Source organism: Sceloporus occidentalis, unplaced genomic scaffold (genome assembly GCF_023333645.1).
Source record: "Sceloporus occidentalis isolate IW3139 unplaced genomic scaffold, rSceOcc1.0.p SCAF_1, whole genome shotgun sequence".
Lineage (NCBI taxonomy): Eukaryota > Metazoa > Chordata > Lepidosauria > Squamata > Phrynosomatidae > Sceloporus > Sceloporus occidentalis.
This window is the reverse complement of record NW_028316981.1, coordinates 236330344-236354129: the sequence shown is the minus strand read 5'-3', so window position 1 is coordinate 236354129 and position 23786 is coordinate 236330344. Positions and strand designations below refer to the sequence as shown.

General features: G+C 39.0%; 1 protein-coding gene across 9 annotated transcripts in view; it reads left to right on the top strand.

The window, feature by feature from the left end:
- Window positions 1-23786, top strand: part of LOC149323640 (amyloid-beta A4 precursor protein-binding family A member 1-like) — a 120199-nt gene that overhangs the window by 19855 nt on the left and 76558 nt on the right. Inside the window, exon 1 of one of the 9 annotated variants that reach the window (XM_089490452.1) lies at window positions 18571-18654. The exons of 7 other annotated variants lie outside the window; for them this stretch is intronic. The gene's annotated coding sequence lies outside the window, so the exon portion shown is untranslated. Of the gene's footprint in view, window positions 1-18570; window positions 18655-19497; window positions 19552-23786 lie in introns of those variants that run through there. One more of the 9 variants, XM_089490461.1, reaches the window with a different exon arrangement.

The following is a 23786-nucleotide window of genomic DNA, read 5'->3' as shown; positions in this document are numbered from 1 at the left end:
GGTTAGTACTTGGATGGGAGGTCACCACAAATACCAGGTGCTGTAGGCTTTATTTCAGAAGAATAAACTGACAAAACTACCACTGAGAATTCCTTGCCTAAGAAAACCCTATGAAATTCATGGGGTTTCCATAAGTTGGCAGGCAACTTGAAGGTGTGTGTGCCTGCACACAGACCCCCCCCCCCCCAGAAATCCTGAAATGGGTTTTTTTCACTGGCATATTGTGCATAGCCTTGAATCCAATGCTTCCAAAGCCACCTTTCTCCCACAGCAGGGTCTCCATCTGGTTTAGCTGTATGGAACAGAGAAAAAACAACAGCAACAACAACAACAACAACAACAACACACACACACACACACACTGAACAATTACTGGGAAAAAGAAGAACCCCTCTATCACCTGACCTTGTTGCAGTGTTCTGGCAGGACTCTGCATGTGATGGTGACCTCTGTACAAATCTCCTCCATCCCAGCTCCACCCCACTGCCCTATGCATAGGATTGTGCTGTAATTAACAAGGCTAAAAATTACAAAGCAAAATTGGTATGTTAATCTTAGACATGTCGTGAGAAAGAATTCATTCTGTGCGCTGCATTTGGGAAATGGCGGTCAGAACCTGATTTCTGGTGAAACTAGTTATATAAGAAGTGAAAGAAACTTAAATTTTAAAAGGTGAGGGTTGCCCAGCTTGACATCTGTATCCCATGATACCGATGTATGTTTACTTGTGTCTTCTGTTATACAGTCCCCCTTCCCTTACGCGGGGGGGTCAGTTCTGGACCACCACCCCCTGTGTAAGGGAATTTCACGTATGCTCAAGCCCCATTTAAATGAATGGGGCTTGTGCCCGTGGCGGTGCCTGCCTGCCACGGGCATGCGTGCCATTAGCCCTTCCGGGGCGCACTCACCCTTCTTCTGGAGAGGCTTTCAGCATATGCTGAAATCCACATAAGGCGCCCCCGTGTATAACGTAGGTGCACTGTATATGCTAATTATCTAAAAAGATGTTACCATAACTCACCCTGTCTTTGCAAAATTTTGTTCAGCAATCATTGTTCAATTATTATGTGCTGCAATTTCACCATGATTGTATCAGTATTCAGAAGATGGCCTTACTTGCCCATATATTTAGGAGAAAGCCAAGTGGTTATAAACTTATGTATGTCTACTGTGTGTGTGCGCACGCGCTTTCAAGTCACCTATCAACTTATAGTAACCTCATGAATTTTATCGGATTTTCTTAGGAAAATAATATTCAGAGGTGGTTTTGCCAGTTCTTTCCTCTGAAATATAGCCTACAGGACCTGATATTCTTTGGTGGTTTCCCATCCAAGTATTAATCAGAGATGACCCTACTTAGCTTTCAAGATCAAATGGGATCTGGTGCCTTTAGAGTATTTAGGCATTAAAAAGGTAAAAGTTTTCCTTTGACAAGTTTGTCTAGTCATGTCTGACTGTAAGGGGCAGTGCTCATCTTGGTTATTAAGCCAAATAGCCAGTATTGCCAAAGACAACTCTGTGATAATGTGGCACGTATGATTGCACAGAATGCTGTTACCTCCCCGCTGAAGTGGTACCTATTTATCTACTTGCACTTTTACATGCTTTTGAACTGCTGGGTTGGCAGAATCTGGGATTAGTGTTGAGGGCTCACTCCATCACACGCAACTTGGGTCTTGAACCGCTGGTCTGCTGATCTTGCAATCGTCAGATTCAGCATCTTAACCACTGAGCCACTGCATCTCTTGCTCATTCTTCAAATTTAGGCATTGCCTAATGAGAAAGTCATCTGTAGCAGATTTCTTGAGATTTCCCCTAAGATAGGATAGGGACACCTCCATTCCACAGGCTGAATGAGACCCATGAATAATCACAGCCTGTCCAGCAAAGGATCTGGGAGCCATGTGCACCCTGTATTTTTCCCAGTGCAAAAAACTACAATCCAAGTGAATCATCCCAGAATCAGGAGTGATGGCAGGAATGCTTCTGAATGAGGTACTTGGGTCTTTGAACACTTTTGCTTCCATCCTCCTCACCTTTCCATATGTAGGGCATTAAAGAGTAAGCACATACTAAATGTTTGATGGAAAACAACTAAGCCTCGATATTGGACAGACTACATACTTTCTGGAAAATGCATGCGATCCTGCTTTGCACAAACCTTGCCAAGACGGCCCCAATGATAGGTTCATTTTAGGGTCACTATAAGTCAGGAATTACTTGAAGCTACACAGAACAATAACAATGGAGACAAGATCTTTTAAATAGAGGGAACTGGGCTGAACTGAGACTTCCTCCCCAGTTATTGGGCCAGTTTTGTTTTGTGTTTTGCTTTTGTTTTTGCAATACATAGGAATACAGTTGGCTCTCTACATTTGTGGGTTTGACTTCTGTGGATTTGATTATCCATGAATTATTTGCTGCTGTCTCCACTGTGGTCCCATGCCATTTTAAATAGGAATCACAAGGCTTGCAAGTCTGAGAGTCTACAGATGTTAGTATACAAGGGGTTCCCCGAAACCTATTCCTCCTCTTTTAGCATCAAAATCATAATATGATAGGTGACCCCACCATGGCCCTGAGTGTGGAAGCCATTACTACAGGACAAATCTCTCACATAGCAGGCAGGAGCTGCGGTTTAGGATAAAAATGAAAATAAGGTCGTGGAACTCAAGAGGTCTGAACTCGCCAACAAAAAGGAGTAAGGTATTTGCACTAATATCTAAACATAAAGCGGATATAATACAATATGTATTCAGGAGTCACATATCGTTACAAAGGACAGAAGGTTGATTATTAGACAAAAGTTAGGTAAAGAGTATATATCTGTGGCATCAAAAAGGAAAAGAGGGGTAACATTATATATTAATAATCAATGGGAATCTAAAGAAATTGTGAATGAAAATGAAGGCCACTATGTGGGAGTAGAGATTATAGCAGAAGAAAGGAAAATATTAATTGTGGGAGTGTTCTGTCCCCTTAAGAACAAAAGTAAATTCTACTCAGAACTACAGACTAAATTATCTAGACTCCAGTATGACAATATGATAGTTGTGGGTGATTTTAACGGAGTGTGGGAACCGAAATTAGATAAATTAGCGAAAAAAGAAATCGAAGAAAGACAAGGCAAACTCCCTAACTCCTTTTTTGAGATGGTTGACAACTTATACCTATTAGATGCTTGGAGACAACTTCATGGCAAAAAGAGAGAATTTACATTCTTTTCCAACAGACATAATTCTTTGGCCAGGATTGATATGATATTAGTCAATAAATCTTTATTGAGGGATTTAGAAGAGATAGAAGTACTTCCTAATACCATTTCAGTCCATAATATGCTAAAACTTACTTTAAACAGTAGAAAGAAAAGATTTGAATGGAGATTACGTGAGGACTTGTTATTAGACCCTAAGGTATGTGAAAGAGCAAAAATCATGATTTAAAACTCTTTTGCAGAAAATATGAACAAGGAAGTAAGTACATAAATAGTTTGGGATGCAGCTAAAGTGGTCTTTAGAGGTTTTTTTATTTAGCAGAATGGCAGAAAAAGGAGAGAACAAGAAGAAAATATTAATAGAATTAATCAGATGCTGAAAGAAGAAGAGAAATTAGAAAAGGATTTAGAGAATAAAGAAATAAATGGGAAAATCCAGATGTTACAAAAACAATTAGACTCAGTATTGAATCAAGAACTAGGTGATAAGTTGAAAAAAATTAAATTACAGAATTTTGAACATGCAAATAAAGCTGGTAGATGGCTGGCATATAGATTAAAAGAAAGGAAAAATAGAAACCAGATCTGTAAAGTTAGAAGAGAAGGGGAAATCATTTCAAGACAGGAGAAAATTAAACAAGTATTTGTCGATTATTATAAATCTTTATATGACAATGAAAATTCAAGTACTATGACTCTTAATGACTGGATCTCAAAGGATGAAATTATAAAATTAGATGAAGAACAGTTAAGGAGGCGTTAAGAGAAAATGTCCGATATATTTTAAATGTTATGGAATACTATAATAGACACAACGACAAACAAGCGGGGATATTTTTTTTAGATTTACAAAAAGCGTTTGATTCAGTTAGGTGGGAGACATTGTTAGCAATATTGGAGGCAATGAATATGGGAAATAATTTTCGTAAAAGACTAGAAGAAATTTATAAAGAACAGAAAGCAAATATTTTTGTTAATGGGGAAAAAACTCCCTCATTTCTAATTTAAAAAGGTACTCGTCAAGGCTGCCCACTCTCTCCCCTTCTTTTTTTAATTGTTATTGAAGCCCTGATTAGGAAAATTAAGACGGATAAGAATCTGAAAGGAGTGAAGATAAAAAAAATAGAAGCATATGCCGATGATTTGGTGGTAAATTTAGAAAACCCTTTGGAAAGTGCAGAATATCTAATGCGGCTACTAGAAAATTTTGGCAAAGTGATTGGGTGCAACGTTAATTTAAGCAAATCAGCGATTATTACAAAGAATATGAAGGCAAATGAAGATCTAATGCTACAAGAATGTAAGGGCATGATAGTTAAGAAACGAGTTAAGTATTTAGCTGTAGAATTAACAAGTAAATCGAATGAATTGTTTGACAATAATTATGCTAAAATATGGAAAGAAATTAAAGGAAACCTTATAAAATGGAGTAAATTACACCTCTCCTTTTTAGGCAGAATCTCAGCTATTAAAATGAGTGCGCTCCCAAAAATCCTCTTTCTTTTTCAAACCTTACCAATCAAGATACCTGAGAAAACATTTAAAATTTGTCAACGTGATCTGATGAACTTTATTTGGGAGGGGGGAAAATCTAGAATTAAATTGAAGGTAATGCAAGACACCAAAGAGAGAGGAGGTTTGGCAGTGCCCAATCTACAAGTATATTATGAGGCAAATTGTATAGTGTGGTTAAAAGAATGGTTGAATCTAGCGGATAGAAAATTAATAGAATTAGAATCAGAGGGTCTTAAATTTGGAATACATGCCTTTTTATGCTATGAAAAAGAAAAGGCAAATAGAGCAATAAATGAGCACTGTATTAGAAACTCTGTTAAATATTTGGAAGAAATACAAGGAAAAAATTGTGACTGGTCTACTGAAATGGGCCTTGCCACTAGAAGCTCTATATAGAACAGAGATGTATAGGGAAGGAGAATGGACTACATATAAAGACTTATTAAGGATAAAAGAAATAAATTTGAGCTCAAAACACATGCAGAATTGAAATCTGTAGGTATAAACCTAAATTGGTTTGAGTATTGGCAAATCCAAGACAGAACTAAAGATGATTTAAAAGAGTGGCGAACATTAGATAAGAAATCCGAACTAGGTAATATATTATGTGTGAGAGAAAATAAAAGAGGGCTTGTGGGAAAAGTATTTAATGTATTATTAACATGGTATACTGAACAAGAAGTCATTAAAGAAACAATGATCAGTTGGGCAAAGGATATCGGCCATCCTATTTAGATGTTTGGGAGAAAGCTTGGAAACAAAACATTAGATATACTGCAGCTCAAAATTTAAAGGAAAATTGGTACAGAATGTACTTTAGATGGCATTTAACGCCAGTAAAATTAGCAAAAATATATAATAAAACAAACAATCTCTGTTGGAAGTGTGGCACCTCCACAGGATCTTATTTCCACTGCTGGTGGTCTTGCAAAAAAGCAAAAGAGTTTTGGAAGAGATAATAGATGAGGTAACACAATTTCAGGAATTAACCTGAGAAAAACTCTGGAAGGCATTTTGCTGGGAATGTTTGAGGATAAGATGAGTGAAAAATACGGTAAAATTTTGACATACATGATTTCTGTTGCTAGGATCCTATACGCACAAAAATGGAGAACTAAGGAAATTCCCAGGGTAGAAGAGTGGATCAGCTATCTATATGATATGATGCAGATGGATAAACTTTCTTGTATGATGAAAAACGTTTCTTGGGAGACTCTATCTGAAGAATGGGAAAAAGTATTAGACTACATCAAGAAGAAATGGAAAGACTCATTAATAAAATATTAAGATAATAGAAAGTGGATGGTCAGTTCCTCATGTTGTATTCTTCCTTTTTAGGCAAAATATTTGTAAGTATTAATGAGGTTAAGATGTGCTCTTTTACTCTGTATTTTTAATGCTTTTGGTTTTTTTCGGGATCAGCATTTGATATATAGATTACAATGTTCAGACAGGTGAAAATCTGTTTTCTCAGTTAGAAAACGAGAAGAGTATATGGTTGGGAATGTGTATAGTTATTCCTAGGGTTTATTGACTAAATTGGAGGATTTTGATAAATAACGAGTAATAGGATATAAGAGAGTGTCAGACATCACAAAGAAAAGGCGGTGGAAGTATGGTTTGAGAGAGGTTAAGTGTTTAAGTAAACACATGGTATGTTTGCTAATTGTAGTAGATGTGTAGAGGATATAAGGTAGGATAGAAGAGGTAGTATTATTTGAGGTATTAGTATATAATGTATTTGTTAATTGTACTGTCCAAATCGTGGTATTATGTTATTGTCTCTTTTTTTTCTTTTGTTGTTGCTGTCGCTGTTGTTTTAAACACATATATGTTGTAATAAAGAATATATAATAAAAAAATAAATAATTGTTTCCCCCCATTTTCATGGGGTCCTGTGCCACTAACCCCAGACAACATGAAGGGTGACTGTGGTATGCTATGCCTTAGTTGAAGCTTTGTTTCATATTTGAAGGAGGAGCAACTAATTTTTTTTCATTCCTTAGTGCTGGTATAGCTTTCTCTGGATGCTTGGATAGCTAGTAAAATGATACAAGCAGTGCTCTAATTATACAGAGAATAGTCAATCTACCACTTCTATAATTGTTAATTCACATTTTTAAAAAACCACTTTTCACTTTTAAAAACACTTTCCTTTTTAGTGTTGAACAGCTGGTGCTTATCAGGGTAATGAGGCAGAAGTGTTAAAAGTAGTCCTACCTTTCAAAAATTTCTACTTTGTATATAAGAAATTACAATTTAAAGTAAGATAAATTCCCTTGGTTGTACCCAGTCCACTACAGGTATATTGCTGATGCAAAGAGGGTTCCATTATAGGACTCAATGAAGCCTTGTCACCCCCTCCTGCCATATACGCATAAGAAGTCAGTGGCTGGGTCTGGAGCATCCCAGGTTTTGAGATTTCAGGGTGAAAATACTTAGGGATGGCCCTAGGACTTTTTCACATGGGGGGCAAGTGTTAATAAAATGTGATTAAAACATGGTAATAGCGTGATCGGGGGAAGATTATCACACACCCATGCACTTCTCCCCTTTGTGTCCCGTGCGTAAACTGTAATGGACGTGTCATTGGGTAATAATAGAAACTCCTATTATTACCCAGTGGTGCGTCCATTACAGTTTACTCACAGTACACAAACGGGAGAAGGGCACATTTTAATCCCATTTTATTAACACTTGCCTCCTCTTTGTGAAAGAGCCCCTAGTGTTGGCATTAAGCACGATACAGCAAGCATCAGTCATAGTTCATCAGATCATATTCAAATAATTTTTTTAATAGTCTTAACAAATGAGAAAAACACAGAAATTCCCCTATTCTGGCCTCTTCTCCATTATTCTCAAGTTGAGCACCCTTTTCCTTTTCTGAGAAGACTGAGGCAAAGAAGATGTTGAGTAATTCTGCCTTTTCTCTGTCTTCTGTTAGCATTTTGCCATCTTCTCCACGTAGTGGCCCTACCATTTCCTTCTTCTTCCTTTTGCTGCGGACATATCCAAGAAAGCCATTTTTATTGTTCTTAATCTCTCTAGCAAGCCAGAGTTCATTCTGCGCTTTAGCTTTTCTGACTTTACCCCTACACAGGCTAGCTATTTGTTTGAATTCCCCTTTGGTGATTTCCCCATTTTTCAATTTCCTATACATGTTCCATTTAAAAGTTAGCTCAGTTGAAAGTTCCTTACTCATCCATCCTGGAACAAAATATGGTTTTGTTGTAGTTATTAGAGTCCTATCTGAATCGTTTGCAGTAATGTTCCACTCTTCCCTGCACAAGAATATTTTGATGTGCACTTTTCCTTAATTATGTATTTACATTCATTTTTATTAATACACAATTTTTTATACATCTCCCCCATTTAATATAAAGGCCAAAATCCTATTTTAGTCATCACTAAGCAGACTTATTGAATCCATTAGATTTATGTGTTGACTCATCATCCAACACTTGACTGAATGAGTTTATTCTAGGTGGGACTAACCAACAGAATCCTAGCCATTGTGGTTTTTATGTGTTTTTTCAAATACGTAGTTATTTAATTATATGCATTTACTTGTAGATAATTCTGAATTTTTTTTAAAAAAACCCTGATGTACACTGTTTCCACTTTATGACAGAAAACTACTAGAAAACTACTGGAATGCCCTACAGAGATTAATTGAAAAGCTTTTTTCTTCTCCTGGGAGTTGTTGCTGAAATCAGTGTTACTTCCATGTCAAAGACTCCTCTGAATAGATTTAAAGAAGATGGAATGTTGTCTCCATTATTGTATCTGTGTTAATCTTCTATTTCTCTTATTAAATGTGCACCTTGTATTTCAAAATAGTTTAATTTCTAATGAACTGAAATCTTAACATTGGATGTGTAAAACATCTGGATTCTTTTCAAATCCCTTATATTGAATGGATAAAAATGGCTTTATTTTTGTGTTCTGCTGCCCACAGCGGTGATTTTATTTACATTGCAAATGAGACAGCTATACACATGAGAGCATGTTTCAGAAACTTTTACTGTATCCATCGAAAGCAGCTAGCCAAAAAAATAACATTGACACAGTTAGGTAATTGAGAATCTGATTTTTTAATGATGTTTCATCTCTGTTATTCAAAAATGTCATCTTTTGATCATCTGAATAATTAGTGTCTGATTGTGTTCTCATTTTGCTAATAGCTGCAATGGCACATTTTGGGATTTGAAAAGTTTGCACTAAGCACAAAGCATCTGAGGTTTAAAATACTTGCAGTTGAAAAAAGTTATTATGCATCAGACAGTGAGTATTTTATTGCAGGAGGGCTAGATTTACAAAAACGATATAATATTTAGCTGAAGCAGAAAGTTTAGCTTTCCCAAATCTTAAAATTGTATTATTTTGCTTTTCAGTTAAAGCAAATGATAAGCCTTCTTAGATGTGAAGGTGATTGCCCTTGAGTAAATATGGAGGTAGAAAGTGAGCCTTTCTCTAATGGTGCTAATCCCTCTTCTTTTTTCCATTACACACAATAAAATAAAATAAAGTAGATAAAATTGCTAATTCCTTTTTAAGATCTTCTCTTTGGTTTTGGTGTTTGTGGGCTGAACATCATACCTCTATCCCTTCTCCAGCTTGTTTTTTCATAAATCATTCCAAGTTTGCATCTGTACATAAAGTAAATCTATATAGATCATGTAGTCAGAAAGGTACACACACAATGACAGACGTTCCCTTGAAGGGTGCCCAGTTACATTTCCAAATTTTAACCAAAAACTACAAAATGTTAAAAGATAATGGCTCCAGAATTATTAAATTTACAAACCAGCTGGCACTCCACACTGAAAATGTTGAGCTCCAAGGATGTCACCAACTTTGACTAACACCTAGTTGCCAATTTAAGGATTAGCTTCTACATTTCATTACTGGTTGATAAAGTGATCTCATAAATTGTTTCCTTAAAAGAAATTGGTCTGGGAATCAGACCTATAAAGATTACAGTAACTGATGGTCTGTAGAATAGAATATGGGTGACTCTTCCATTTAAATTGCTTTCTGCAGCTGCTGGAAAAAAATGTTTATGGTTCACAGACAGTACCTCACTCCCCCAAAAGTATATAGAATAAGTATTTTAATTTCTCCTTTTTTGTTCAAAAGGATGTGGGGAAAGGTTTCTTCACATGTGGTTGAACTGTCCCTAATGCATCAACATTTTAAGGGGACACAATTGGTTTTTAAAATCCTAAATCTTAAACAAGAAAATGTTAAGTGCAGTGCACTCTTATTGCTGCCACTCTCTAAATGGTGTGCAAAAACTTAATCTTACTCATGCTTTCAGCTTCTCTGGTAGAAATTAGTAGAAACTGAAGATCCATGAATGGCTTAACATTTAGAAATTGATTATTTATGCTGTGGTGTTAAGGTTCTATGTAGGTCCTCTTCCTCTCCTGCTGAGCTGGATGGGACTCCTTGAGACCACCACCCAATTATTAATTTATCACAACTTAGCAATGCATTGGGATGTAGCTAGGGAATTTTACTGATATTTCACGTGGGCAATGCCAAGACATGTGAAAAAGGAGTGCAAGAGAAACAGTGTACCTTAAAGAAAATCTTTATTCTAAGTAAAGGCATGTTATAGAAAAAGGATATAACTACATGAAGAACCAACTTGCCCTCCAAGCCTAAGTTACAGAACCAAGTTGGGCCCGAGTTACTTGAGGGAACGCCTCTCTCCATATAGTCCGCCCCGCACTCTCAGAACATCAGGAAAAAATTTTTTAGTACACCCTAAGGTAAGATTAGCAGCAACTCACCAGAGAGCATTTTCTTCAGTTGCACCAACGTACTGGAATGAACTTACAGAAGAGCTTCGGATGATTTCTACATTGGACGCCTTCAAAAAGGCTTTAAAGACCCACCTCTCCCAATTAGCATTCCCTTCGGACTCCTCATAGAGAATGTCTCCCCTGATGTAAATGGTTAATTACAATTGATAGATTCCATGCTTGTTTTATTGATGTTTAGTTTTTATTGGTTTTTATTGATAGATATATTGATATGTTGTTTTTATATTATGAAAGTTTTTAATGATTCTGTGAACTGCTTTGATCGTTTCGGAAGAGCGGTATATAAATAAAGCATATTATTATTATTATTATTATTATTATTATTATTAATTCAGCCAAACCAGGAAAATAAATCCAAAACCTGATGCCTCTGACTGGTACATTTTCCTGATCTTACTCATACATCAGATGGGATTTTTAGTATTTTTGATGTTTCTGGATAGCTGGGAGCCTAGATTCCAATATCTGGCTCCATCAGGTTCCTAGTTCCAGACCTGCTGCTTAGAAGCTCCTCATGATCTGCCAAGACAGAGACAAAGGCAGACAGGCCAGGCCATGGTGCTTTTTTGACCTTTTTAAAACCTCCCTTCAGCACCATCTAGAAGGTTCTCTCTTCTCCCCAATGGCCCATCTCATTGGACAGTTGCTATTTCACCCCCTTTAATGTAGATCCTCATTAAAATGTAACTGTACCACATGTAACCTTTTGGGACTCCCATATGGTAAATGGAGCTGGCAATCTGTCATGCCAGTCACATATGTCATTAGGAAATAACAAGGGCAACTTTGCCACTGTCTCATAACCTTTTATTAGTTACTTATGTAGAGTCTCATTTATCCTGCATTCTATATGATATTTTGAAGAGTTCCTTCTAATTTTTTTCTTGATAAAACCAGGGTACATTTTCAGTCTTGACTACATTTTAGTAGAATCCTAGATCCCATTCTAGAATGCTAAACCAGTTATAAACTTGGCTCTTCTCAGTCATATTGATGTGCCATTCTTTTTATTGTACACCCCTGTTCTTGAGATTTTTAAATTGTGGTGTCATGTTTTAGTTATATAACAATTTCAGGACCAAGTTAACAAAAAAGTAGCTTATAGTCCAACCTTAATTCCTTTTGTTGATACAATGAATTCAGTATTTTTGTGTATTTGACCTTAAATCAGATCTGCTTACTAGAGCTGATTTCATTAGTCTGGAAACATACGTCAGGGAAGACATCTTTTATTCTTCATACTTAAAAATGAATGCTACATATTTGTGTTAGTTGTGCAGCTAGAGGTACCCATAATTTATGTACCTCATCCTTGTCCATGTTATGCTTCTGAAAGAGTGGTATTCAAATGTAAAAAATGTTTATGTACTGCTTCACTTCAAACCAGGGGTGGGTAAAGGGCAGCCTATTGACCTCATCTGGCCCCAGGGCTGTTTTGTGGCCCCCAGCCCCCCAGGGTTCATCCCCCCCCCCCGGGGTTTCTTTTTTAAAAAAAAATTAGTTGGATAGTTATGAAGGTATTGGCCAAGGAAGGAGTGGAGTGAGGTGAAGGAAGCAAATTATATGCCCCTTACACTTAGGAGAGTTGTGCTACCTGAAACAGCATGTGGCCTACAACACCTTGCCCAGGGCACTGCTCACAGTTTTTAGCTCTGAGGAAGGACCCCTCAGAGAATATGCTTTTTACAGTAAGGCAGGAGCTGAGCAGTAGCAATAGTGTGGTGTGTTTGTTAGATTATGCAGGGATAGGCACTTCTTTTCCCACTTCACAGAGGAAGATAATTTGGGCTGATGCTAAGACAGGGGCATTATTCCATAATGTGGAAAATTGTTACCTTGACAGAGTAGGGAAGATTACTCTGTAGGTTATAAGGCATGACTAGGATGGTGAAATGTAACCATAACCCCCAAATGTGTGAGTGTTCCTTATTTTACTTAAATAACATCCATGGGTTTCCTAACCAGACATGCACTAAACCAGTAATACTTAATTTCTGCTTGTATCATGTGTCTTCAGATAGCTGTTTATTATACTTATAAATTATGTTTTGGGGCCAAATGCTTCAGTAGAATGTTTAGAATCGAGGTGTCAAGAAAAAGCTGATCTCCATTTTGGCTGCACCTTTTTTCCCCCCTTTAATTTTGGCTGCATCTACACTACAGAATTAATGCAGTTTGACTCTGCCAGCATGCTTCAGTGCTATGGAATTCTGGGATCTGTAGTTTTTTCTGTATTATTGTAGTGAGATATTTAGTCTTATCTGCTGGAGACCTCTGGTATCACAACAAATTACAGACCCCAAGATTCCATAGGATGAAGCCATGATAGTTAAAGTGGTGCCACTGCATTATTCTTGCAATGTGGCGTCAGCTTTTATTTCTCAGTAGTAATCTTGGTGTAATTAATTGCTAATTTTTATCTCTTAAAAATTCTTTAAATCTTTGTTATGTTTTGCCTACACAACAGTGTTCCAGGATATGTAATGATCAAGTCTAAAGTATTCAAAATATGGCTTTTTTAAAATGTCTTTAAAATATTTGCAGCTAGATTATCCAAAAGGTATAAAAACAAAATGGCTTGATGTCAGGGAACTTGTTGGTCTGCATGGAATGTCTTATTCTACATTGTTTGTTGTTTGTATGGTCTGCTTTTTAAAAACTGCTCTCTAGTACTTCTAAATTCAAACATTTTTCATAGAGAACCAATACATATGGTAGATAATTGTGTTTGTGTGTGTTTGTACATTAGATTCTTAATAATATTCTTCCTGTAATGTCTCTGATTTTATAGGAAGGAAAAGCACCAGCATTGTTTGGCCTGTACAGTGCCAAAGTAGCGCAAATTATTTCCCCATGATTGCTCCATTCTCTGGTTCGTGGCAGCTTTATGCTTGGCCTCTCTGTTGTAAATAAGCAGCCATCAGAAAAGCACTCAAAATGATATGTAGGCTTTATATTTTAGTCTTTCTGCTTCGTCTTTGCTGGCTTTAATTTTCTTGGACTCTCTGTAGATAATTTGCATCAATTTAAATTGCAAGCTCTATGGGTATGACTCAGATATCTACTTATCCAGTTTTAATGGCAGAGTTGTTTGGCCTGAGAATGTGGACAAATTACGTGGAGGGTGAAGGCTGCATCATGCTTACTGGACCCCTGCCCATCCTGGCTGACAGAAGCTTCTTTCTTTTTAGAAGTTCAGCTCTAGGGTGGTAGTAGCAGTACAATTACATGTTTTCCTGGACAGTACGAATTATTTGGATCTTTCCAGCTTGGCTTTAAGCCCAGCTAAGCAATGGAAATTGTCATTGTCTCCTGTGTTGGGAACTGAATAGTGGGAGTACATCCCTGTTAATTCTGTTCGACCTCCCAGTAGCATTCAGTTCCATCAACCATTGTATCATTATTGGGTGTTTGATTGTTATAGGACCTTGATAAAGTGGTTTGAAGTGCCGGATCCTATCTGGCTGAACAGATAATATGGTTCTTGTGAATTAATTATTCCTCAGCCTCTTGGGCAGTGGCTTATGGTGTTTCTCAGTTTTCCCGCATTTTAAAAAACATCTGTATACAGGTGCTGAGAAGTGACCTTCAAAGCGTTGGGTTGGTCTTATCTCTATGCTGCATCTATGCTGCATGTTGTTTGTGTTTTGTTTTTAAGTTTATATATAGATAAAAATGGATAATGCTATAAATTATAACCCAGTTTATATTGAATTGTGCAGTAATAACATGGCTGTTACTCTTATGCACTGGTACTATTGCCTTTTTCTGTAGTTAGCAATGAGTGAAAAGTTGTAGTAGTGATACAGCTTTACAACTCACGATACAACCAGAGAGAGGTTGTAATAGTGGCACACCTTTGTAACTCTAAATTATGAGTTAATAAATGATGATACAGTTTTTAGTGAAGTGGGTAGTTTAGGATGACATTAGCAGAATTATACAGTGGAAATAAATGACAAACATTATAAATAGTCGTAAAAAAATATGAATAGTTCTCATTGCCAACTATTGCCTGACATTCTGTTTAGGTGACAAAGTCAGTTTTTCAGATCTATTCTTATAGATCTGAAGAGGAGGTGAACATATGAAGCCAGTGCAGTTGTCCAGATCGCACAAACCTGCTTTCAGTATTGTCTTTATAATATAGGCTATCTGTGCTTAGAAACAAGTGTTTATAGAGATCATTTTTATATATTTTTTTCTAAAACAGTGGTGATCAAAAGGTGAGGTATTGATATCCATGGCCTCATTCCCACTTACAAATAAATCAGTTTGCGATCTGAATTGATGGATTGATTTGACAGTTGAGCATGGTTCACACTATATTTGCCCCGATCGCATTTCTTCTCTGAAAAACAATCCACTTGTGGTTCACATTCACAAATGGATCGATTCACAATGAATGTGCTGAAGACGGTTGAAGGACAAATTTAAATCAATTCCGATTCGTAGCTGGTTCACACTTGTGCAGAATTGAAGTGGGTTAAATGGGTGTAGCACATGGCCCCCCTCTCTTAATCACTTCAGCGATTCAGTTCAAGTGGGAACCAGGGTAATTTGAATTGGTTCAAACCGATCTGCGATCCAGTTTAAAAGGTGGTGGGAATCAGGCCCATATCTCATTTTCATATGCATATGTAATGAGGTTCATGAATCAGGACATTTCTTCCTGTTTTGCTTGAGGTTATGGAGCAGGCTAGCAGGTAGGAATCTGAATTGGGCAGTAGCCTGGTTTAGAGAAAACAGAAAGCCACGGTTTCCTGGTATGTGAAAACTGTTGCAAGCCTTGGACTCAGAAATGTCTCCTACCACCTTGACATATAAGCTTGGAAAACGACAATTTGTTTAATTTGTGATTTGGTCCTAATTTGATTTCACTACCAGTGTTAACAAACCATTATTCTCCAGGTTCATTTGTCACAGCCAACTGTGGTTTGGTAAAACCAGATGTAGAAACTCCCAGGCACTCTCTGATGTACAGAAGAGGGGAGAGAAGTGGAGATGGTACTTACTTAAGGTTTGGTACAGCCCTTAGTGGGAAACCATTTCTTGTTGCATCTGAACCAAGTGATTGCTTTGTTATACTTCTTATCCTTCCTCACTTCTTCCTGGCTTATTTCAACCGTATAGGTAAATGTGATAACCATCCGGAATGTTAGAAATATAGGGATGTGCCTCAACTATGTCCTGAACAGTTACTGCTTGTTGTCCTATTCAGCACAATAGACAAGGCACCAGGTGGGAAGAGCAAAACATTGTCTAAATAAATATTCCACTAAAGAGAGTGTTGTGTAGTTGACTTTCCCATTGAAGATAGCTAGTGTTTCATCAGTCTACAAAAAGAGGGAGTAATTCCTAATTGCTGAGATTTTAACACTTTAGGATGGTTCAGAAAAATGGAATTAGCTTTCATATATTATAGAATATGATACACACAGAAAAAATTGCTCTCTAGGAACTTGAGAGATTTAATGAGGTAAAAAATATTAGCCATGTTGCTGAAGGTTGAGAGTCAAACCATCCATCAAAATTCTATTCCTTAGAGGTCTTTTGCTGTAAGCGATTTTCTGTAAATGTTACCTTTCATTCTGGGTCCAAGCCAAGTTCATCTTTTTCCTCTTGCATTCTTTTACTGCAGCTACTTGACATTATTTGATGTGTGTTTACGGCTTTAGTTGTGTTGACAGGTGCTTTTTTTATTTGCATTTTTACTTCTTGAAAAGAGTGTGTAGTTTTCTAAAAGTCAATTCTTCCTTGTTTCCTAGATACTGTTTTGGTAATATAGTCATGGTCAATTGACACTTTATGAGACAGATTATGTGACACTTTTGCATTGTGCATTGGTGAAAACTCTGTTTCCTGGGGAACACCTTGTATACTCCCAGAAATATGGGCATTGGGAGTAAGCATTTTTTCCAACTATGTTGGGAGAAACCATCACATCTAACCATATTGCATCTGGGACAGGGCTCCTACAAATTTAATTTTTAACAGATCTTAGAGCAGAACAAAGTACTGTTCCTATTGACAAGCTGGCAATCTGCAACTTTGACTGTCCACAAATTGCCACACTCCATATTATTCAATGGCTTGATGTGTATGTGGATCTGCTGATGTCACCACTATTCAATAATATGGGGTGTGGCCATCCAGGTTTTGTTTTGTTTTGTGGGGTTTTTTTTTGCCATCTGTGGGGGTGCCCAGAACCAAACATCCGCAAATGGGGAAAGTCCACTGTACGGTAAAACTCCATCAAGCAGGATGAAGGTACTTGTCTTCCCTCACCTTCCAAAGCCTAACTTTCAGCTGCATCCGTACCCTCCCACCATGGTGGAGGGCAGAGAAAGGAGCATAGCTTTGTTCTTGGTTCCAGATGTACAGCAATAATGTCCGCCCCGTTTCACTGGCAAAATGTTGGGAGGGGATGACAGCAACTCAGAGTTGGGGTTTCGAAGGTAAGGGCAGACAAGCATTTTTATCTTTCTTGACAAACCTTCATGGTACCTCATCCTGTTGCACGATCTGTTTAGGATTGCAGGAACCCTTTTCTGGATCCAGTCTGGCAACCCTACATGTAATGTGGCTGTATGATGCAAGCTGTAAATAAATGTCTAGCTCCTTTGAAGATACAGTGGGCCTTTCTTGAAACTGAATTTACAATTAATGTATTACCCTGTAGTACTGTATAAACATTTTAAACTTAGCTTTTTACAGCTGTACATTGGCCCTCCCCCCAGTCTACTATAGACTTTGATCCCCTGACAGTACTTATTTATTTACTGATCCATGTGCAGAATAAGGTTTGTCAGAGGGCCTTCTCATCTGCCACTCCTAAATTATGGAATGACCTGCCAGAAGAGATCTGACATATCACCATTCTTGATGCCTTTAAAAAGGCTGTCAAGACAGATCTCTTCCACAGGTCTTCCCTGACTGACCTTCCCATTGTACGGATATGGAGTGCCCTTTGACTGCCCCAAGTTGTCTTGTTTCAGTCAGATCTATTTTAATTAATTATAACTTGTATTTTATAGTGTGAAGTCGAAGGCTTTCATGGCCGGCATCCATAGTTTTTTGTAGGTTTTTCGGGCTATGTGGCCATGTTCTAGCAGAGTTTCTTCCTGACGTTTCACCAGCCACACAGGCTGGCGAAATGTCAGGAAGAAACTTTTCTAGAGCATGGCGACATAGCCTGAAAAACCCACAAAAAACTATGTATTTTATAGTGTTGTTATTCTTGTTTTAAGGTAAACAGATAAGGGGATCATGTAATTTTTAGTTATGTGTGTATTATGTATTTTATTTATGTATTTTTATTGTAACCTGCCTAGATCCTTATGGAGAGGCGGGATGTAAATAAAACTTAATAATAATAATAATAATAATAATAATAATAATAATATTAAATGGCTCTTGCCTTTATCTGTCTACTTGATCAACACATTCTATAAGAAATTACTACTCATCTTGATTTATTTTCAACATGGGCACATTATCTGTATGTAGTAGCCCCACAGGAAAGAGAAGCCTGCCTGTTTAAACAGGGTCAGCCCTGGTTAATACTTGGATGAGAGACTGCCAAAAATACAAAGTTCTGTAGGCTATATTTCAGAGGAGGGAATTGGCAAACCACCTCTGAGTATTCTTTGGAGAAGAACACTGTGAAATTCATGGGGTTGCCATAAGTCAACAGATGACTTGAAGGTGCATGCACACACGTGCATGTGCGCACGCACGCACACACACACACACACACACACACACACACACAGGCATTTATTGTTGTTTTTTGCTTGTGTTTGCAGACTGTCATAGAGCACCCTGCATTTCTTCCCCTATCAGAGTGGGAGGTGATGTTTCTCACTTTGGACAAGGGAAGCAGATTGAATGTGGGCACACTAGCAAAGCAGTTTTGTGATTTTAACTCTGCATATAGGATATATCTTTTACCATACCAAATCTCTCCGTCTTTCTCTCTCCCTGCCTCTGAACTCCTACTTTCATACAGGAAAGTTAATGTGGTCTTTCATTGCAAGGACGGCAGAGGAAGGCAGACCATTTTGTTTATGCATGTGGCTGCCACATTCAGAGGTACATAAATTGTCCTACCAAACCCTTTCAGACCCCTTGATGGATTCTTATTTAGTATCCTCTGTAGAACTGGAAATGTTCCAAATGCTGTAATTATTTAGGTCAGTTGGGTACTTGATAAAAGCAGTTTCCCACTGGTGATTTTTTATTCCCAAGCTTGGCATTTTTCTATTTATTGCTTTTTCCCTTCCCAACCTTCAAAGAACATCTCCCTATATGCTTCTTACATACTGTTTCCCCTTTCATTTGCTATTTTGAGTGTTTTCTGCTGAACAGAGCTTTGTTCTGGGTGTCTAGCCACATACCAGTCAGGACCAAATTTAATGCCGCACCGTTTACAGTTAGCAATTATGTGAATGATTTTTGGTTTTGTTTGCAATTTTGTGAATGTTTTTGGGTGGATAGCAAAGAGGACATAAACCTTTGTTCCCTGCCGCATTCCAGTCTGCCCCCCCACACCTATTTGCATTGCAAAGAAAGTTCCTTATGGATGCTAAGTGTCCCTCCTATACAGATTTGAAATCCGAAAGGCCTAAATTCTCCATCTCCTGAGAGGATCACAATCAGAAGCAAGTCCCCAGATATACAATCTACATTTTAAAAAAACTCTCACATGTCTAATTTGTCCTTCAATTCTAGTTGCATTCCCAAGAAGTTGTAGAAAGCTAGGCTGTTTTTTCCCTCATGAAGGACATAAAAATGGCACATGAAATTTGCCCTGGATCAGCCATGAAAATGAGAATTGCAAATGACTTTTGTCTTTGGAAATCTTTTGTACAAGGACATTGTCTCCAGCATAAGCTCTCTTACCAGACTGGGAATTAATGGCTCAGGGTTGACATTTTTGAACACGAAAAGAAGAGTTGCAGATTTATCACTAAAGCAGAGATGAGGAAGGTGAGTCAACAGTGCAACGCAGCAGCTAAAAAGGCCAATGCAATTTTAGGCTGCAGCAATAAAAGTATAGTGTCTAGATCAAGGGAAGTAATAGTGCTACTATATTCTGCTCTGGTCAGGCCCCACCTGGAACATTGTGTCCAGTTCTGGGTGCCACAATTCAGAAAGGACATTGAGAAACTGGAGTGTGTCCAAAGGAGGGCGACTAAAATGGTGAAGGGTCTGGAAGCCATGCCCTATGAGGAACAACTTAAGGAGCTGGGGATGTTTAGCCTGGAGAAGAGAAGGTTAAGAGGTGATATGATAGCCCTGTTTAAATATTTGAAGGGATGTCATATTGAGGAGGGAGCAAGCTTGTTTTCTGCTGCTCCAGAGACTAGGACCCAGAACAATGGATGCAAGCTGCAGGGAAAGAGATTCCACACATTTTCCATTGTTGTAGATTGATGATGTTATGCTTCTACTGATGGTAGTTTTATTTGAAATTATAAGGAAACTTGCTACTTTCAGAATTAGACCTGCAACCTATTTCTGTATGGCTGGAGTAAGTTGGTAGAGGAGAATATAATATTGGCACTACATAATAAATAGTTGCAGACATAGTAGTAGCAGAAAAAGCATTTTCCTTCCCACCAATCTTAAAGTAATCTCAGGTATTCACACGAGCCCAGAAATCACATAACCCCAGAGGTGGAAGTATTGTCTTAGGTTTGTCTACTATTATTACCTGCCAGAGATTTCAGTGACTAAGCTGCCATAGTAATTAGGGTTGCTTTGTCTTTAGGATCTCTCTGCTGATGGGCTAGATTTCTTGAGGTGAAAATGCCTTCTGCTCCCACAATTAGATTTTTGGATGCAAGCCATTATTAAATTATATAATTAAAAATCCTTCTGCTTTGTCTCTGCATTTTGGACATTTCTCAATTCTGTTTGGAATGAGCAATTCTCTTAATTTATCCCCTATTTTTATCACTGTATTTCCATAACTTTCCATTTATATTTTTTTAAAAAAAATAAAATAAAAATGGGATTCCCTTCTTTATTGACTTTCATTTTTCTGTAAATATAATAGAATATAATTTGCTTGGAACATTTTGTAGCTTCAGAAAACAGCAAAGAACTCAATCTCTCTGCTTTTGTGCATCGGAGGAAGGGGCTTGGGTCAGGCTGGTAGGCGCAATGGACAGTTCTCTTAATGCTTGGACGGATTAATACTGTTAATACTGTTAACTTGTGCTTTGCTGCTTTTCTTCAGATTTGAAATGCCTTTCTAGCCAGTGGCACTTTGTACTCAGTAATGGACATTACTGGGGATGAGATGCCAAGAATGTTTGCCAACCTTTTATTTACTGGTTAAGAGCTTTACAAGTTTGGATAGCAGGTGGTTTTTCTTTTGCACAAAATGAGTCTTCACAGTTTCATAGAATCATAAAATCACAGAATTGTAGAGTTGGAAGAGACCACAAGGGCCATCCAGTCCAACCCCCTGCCATGCAGAAAATCTCAATCAAAGTATCCACAATAGATGGCCATCCAGCCTCTGTTTAAAGACCTCCAAAGAAGGAATACTGCACCACACTCCGGGGGAGTGTGTTCCACTGTCAAACAGCCCTTACTGTCAGGCAGTTGCTCCTGATGTTGAGGTGGAATCTCTTTTCCTGCAGCTTGTATCCATTGTTCCGTGTTCTAGTCTCTGGAGCAGCAGAAAACAAGCTTGCTTCCTCTTCAATAGTAGAACAGATGACTACACACTCAGTGCCACTGAGTCATCTGTAGAACAGATGACTACACACTCAGAAAGGAGAGATGTAGTAGTGATGGGTGACTTCAGTTATCCTGATATTTGCTGGAATTCAACTCAGCGAAATCCTCAAGGTCTAGCAAATTCCTCACTTTCCTCGAAGACAATTTCATTGTCCAAAAGGTGGAAGAGGCAACAAGGGGGGGCAGCTATTTTAGATCTGATCCTAACCAACAAGGATGACTTGGTTAATGGGGTGCAAGTGGTGGGATCATTAGCTGGAAGTGACCATGTACTCCTGGAGTTTGTTATACAATGGAAAGGAGAAGCCAAACATAGTCAGACACACATTCTATACTTTAGGAGAGCGGATTTCAGTAAACTTAGAGAAGTATTGAGGGCGATTCCATGGTCAGAAATACTAAAAGATAAAGGAGTTCAGGACAGATGGGAGTTTCTCAAAAGGGAGATACTGAAGGCCCAATTTCAAACAGTTCCATTGAGAAAGAAAAATGGGAGGTGTCTCAAGAAACCAGGATGGATGACTAAGGAACTTTCAACTGAGTTAAGTTTGTAAACGGAACATGTATAAGAAATGGGAAAAGGGTAGGGATGCCATAACCCGGCTGCAGGCGTGCCACACCTGCTTTTGGGGGTGCTGGCACGGTCACGGTCCGGTTTCATGCCAAAAGCGGGTCTGCCCCGCCTGCAGCCACTTCTGCCCCCGCACACGCCTTCCTTATGGCCGCGGCTGCTCATGCAGCCGGCCGGCCACCCACTTCCGCATCAGCCTCCTCCTCCTCTGCCTCCTCCTTCTCCTCCGCCCCCTGCGCGCTCCCTCTGGCCACCAGCCACCCTTCTCCAGCCTCCTCCTCCCCCAGCACATCCCCCTGGTCTGCAGGGCTGTGTGCGGCTGGCTGGCTGGCTGGCCACCCACCTCCTCCTCTGCCTCCTCCGTGACCGCGCCGAGCAGTTGCCCAGGCGCAGCCGGCGGAAGCGCGCAATTGGCCCACTTGCCTGCCTGGGCCCTGGCCGCACGCCGGCCTCAAAAGGGAGCTGGTCCCTTTAAGGAGGCAGAGCCTCAGAAGGGGAGGAGGAGGTGGAGCCGCACGTAGGGCTAATGAGGAGGACTTCCTCCTCCTGAGTCTGGGGCTGAACAGCCCACCCCTTCTCCAGGCTGGAGCCTGTGAGAGCTGGCAGGGGGCGGGGCTGTCCCAGCCCCAGTCTGCTCCCATTGGCCAGCTAAGCTCAGGAGGAGGAGCTCCTCTGTTGGGCCGGGCTGCAGCCAGAAAGGGCCCTTTCCTTTGCCCTTTTTTGGCGCGGAGGAGGAGGATGAAGGGGAGGAGGAGGTGAGTGGCCATGCTTTTTATTTTTAAAGTGCATTTTTCCCAAGTGCCTTTTCTGTGTATTTTTGGTCCTTGTAATGCTAACAAGTCTCCCTTGCTTTTTCAATGATAGTGTGGTGATGATGATGCAATAAGCCTCTGAAATATGCAAGAGGCCATGTTAAGTAAAGCCATGTGAAATGCTCAAATGTGCTGTTGTGTGTGTTTTGGAATGGAGGGGGGTGATTTGGCCAGAAAGTGGAGTACATTTCTGCCATCTGTCCTCCATTTTGATCATGCCTAAGAAACATGCATTTATATTAACATTTTAAAAAAAAATCATCAAATTTTTTCACATGTCCTCCATTTTTTTAAAAGTGTCCTACATTTGAAACTTTTGTCCTACATTTGTCCCGGTTTTGAGGTCTTCATTTATGGCAACCCTAAAAAAGGGAGAAATCACAAAAAAGGAATTCAAAGCAATAGCAGGCATGTGTAGGGGTAAAGTCAGAAAAGCTAAAGCGCAGAATGAACTCAGGCTTGCTAGAGAGGTTAAGTACACTAAAAAGGGCTTTTTTGGATATGTCCGCAGCAAAAGGAAGAAGAAGGAAATGGTAGGGCCACTACGTGGAGAAGATGGCAAAATGCTAACAGAAGACAGAGAAAAGGCAGAATTACTCAACACCTTCTTTGCCTCAGTCTTCTCAGAAAAGGAAAAGGGTGCTCACCCTGAGGATAATGGAGCAGAAGACAGAATAGGGGAATTTCTGTGGCTGCATCAATAAAAGTATAGTGTCTAGATCAAGGGAAGTAATAGTGCCACTCTATTCTGCTTTGGTCAGGCCTCACCTGGAATCCTGTGTCCAGTTCTGGGCACCACAATTCCAAAAGGATGTGGAGAAACTGGAGCATGTCCAAAGGAGGGCAACTAAGATGGTGAAAGGTCTGGAAACCATGCCCTATGAGGAACACCTTGAGCTGGGTATATTTAGCCTGGAGAAGAGAAGTTTCTCCTGTTTAAATACTTGAAGGGCTGTCATATTGAATTGTAGAATCATTGAATCGTAGAGTTGGAAGAGACCACAAGGGCCATCCAGTCCAACCCCCCTGCCATGCAGGAAATCTCAATCAAAGCATACCCGACAGATGGCCATCCAGCCTCTGCTTAA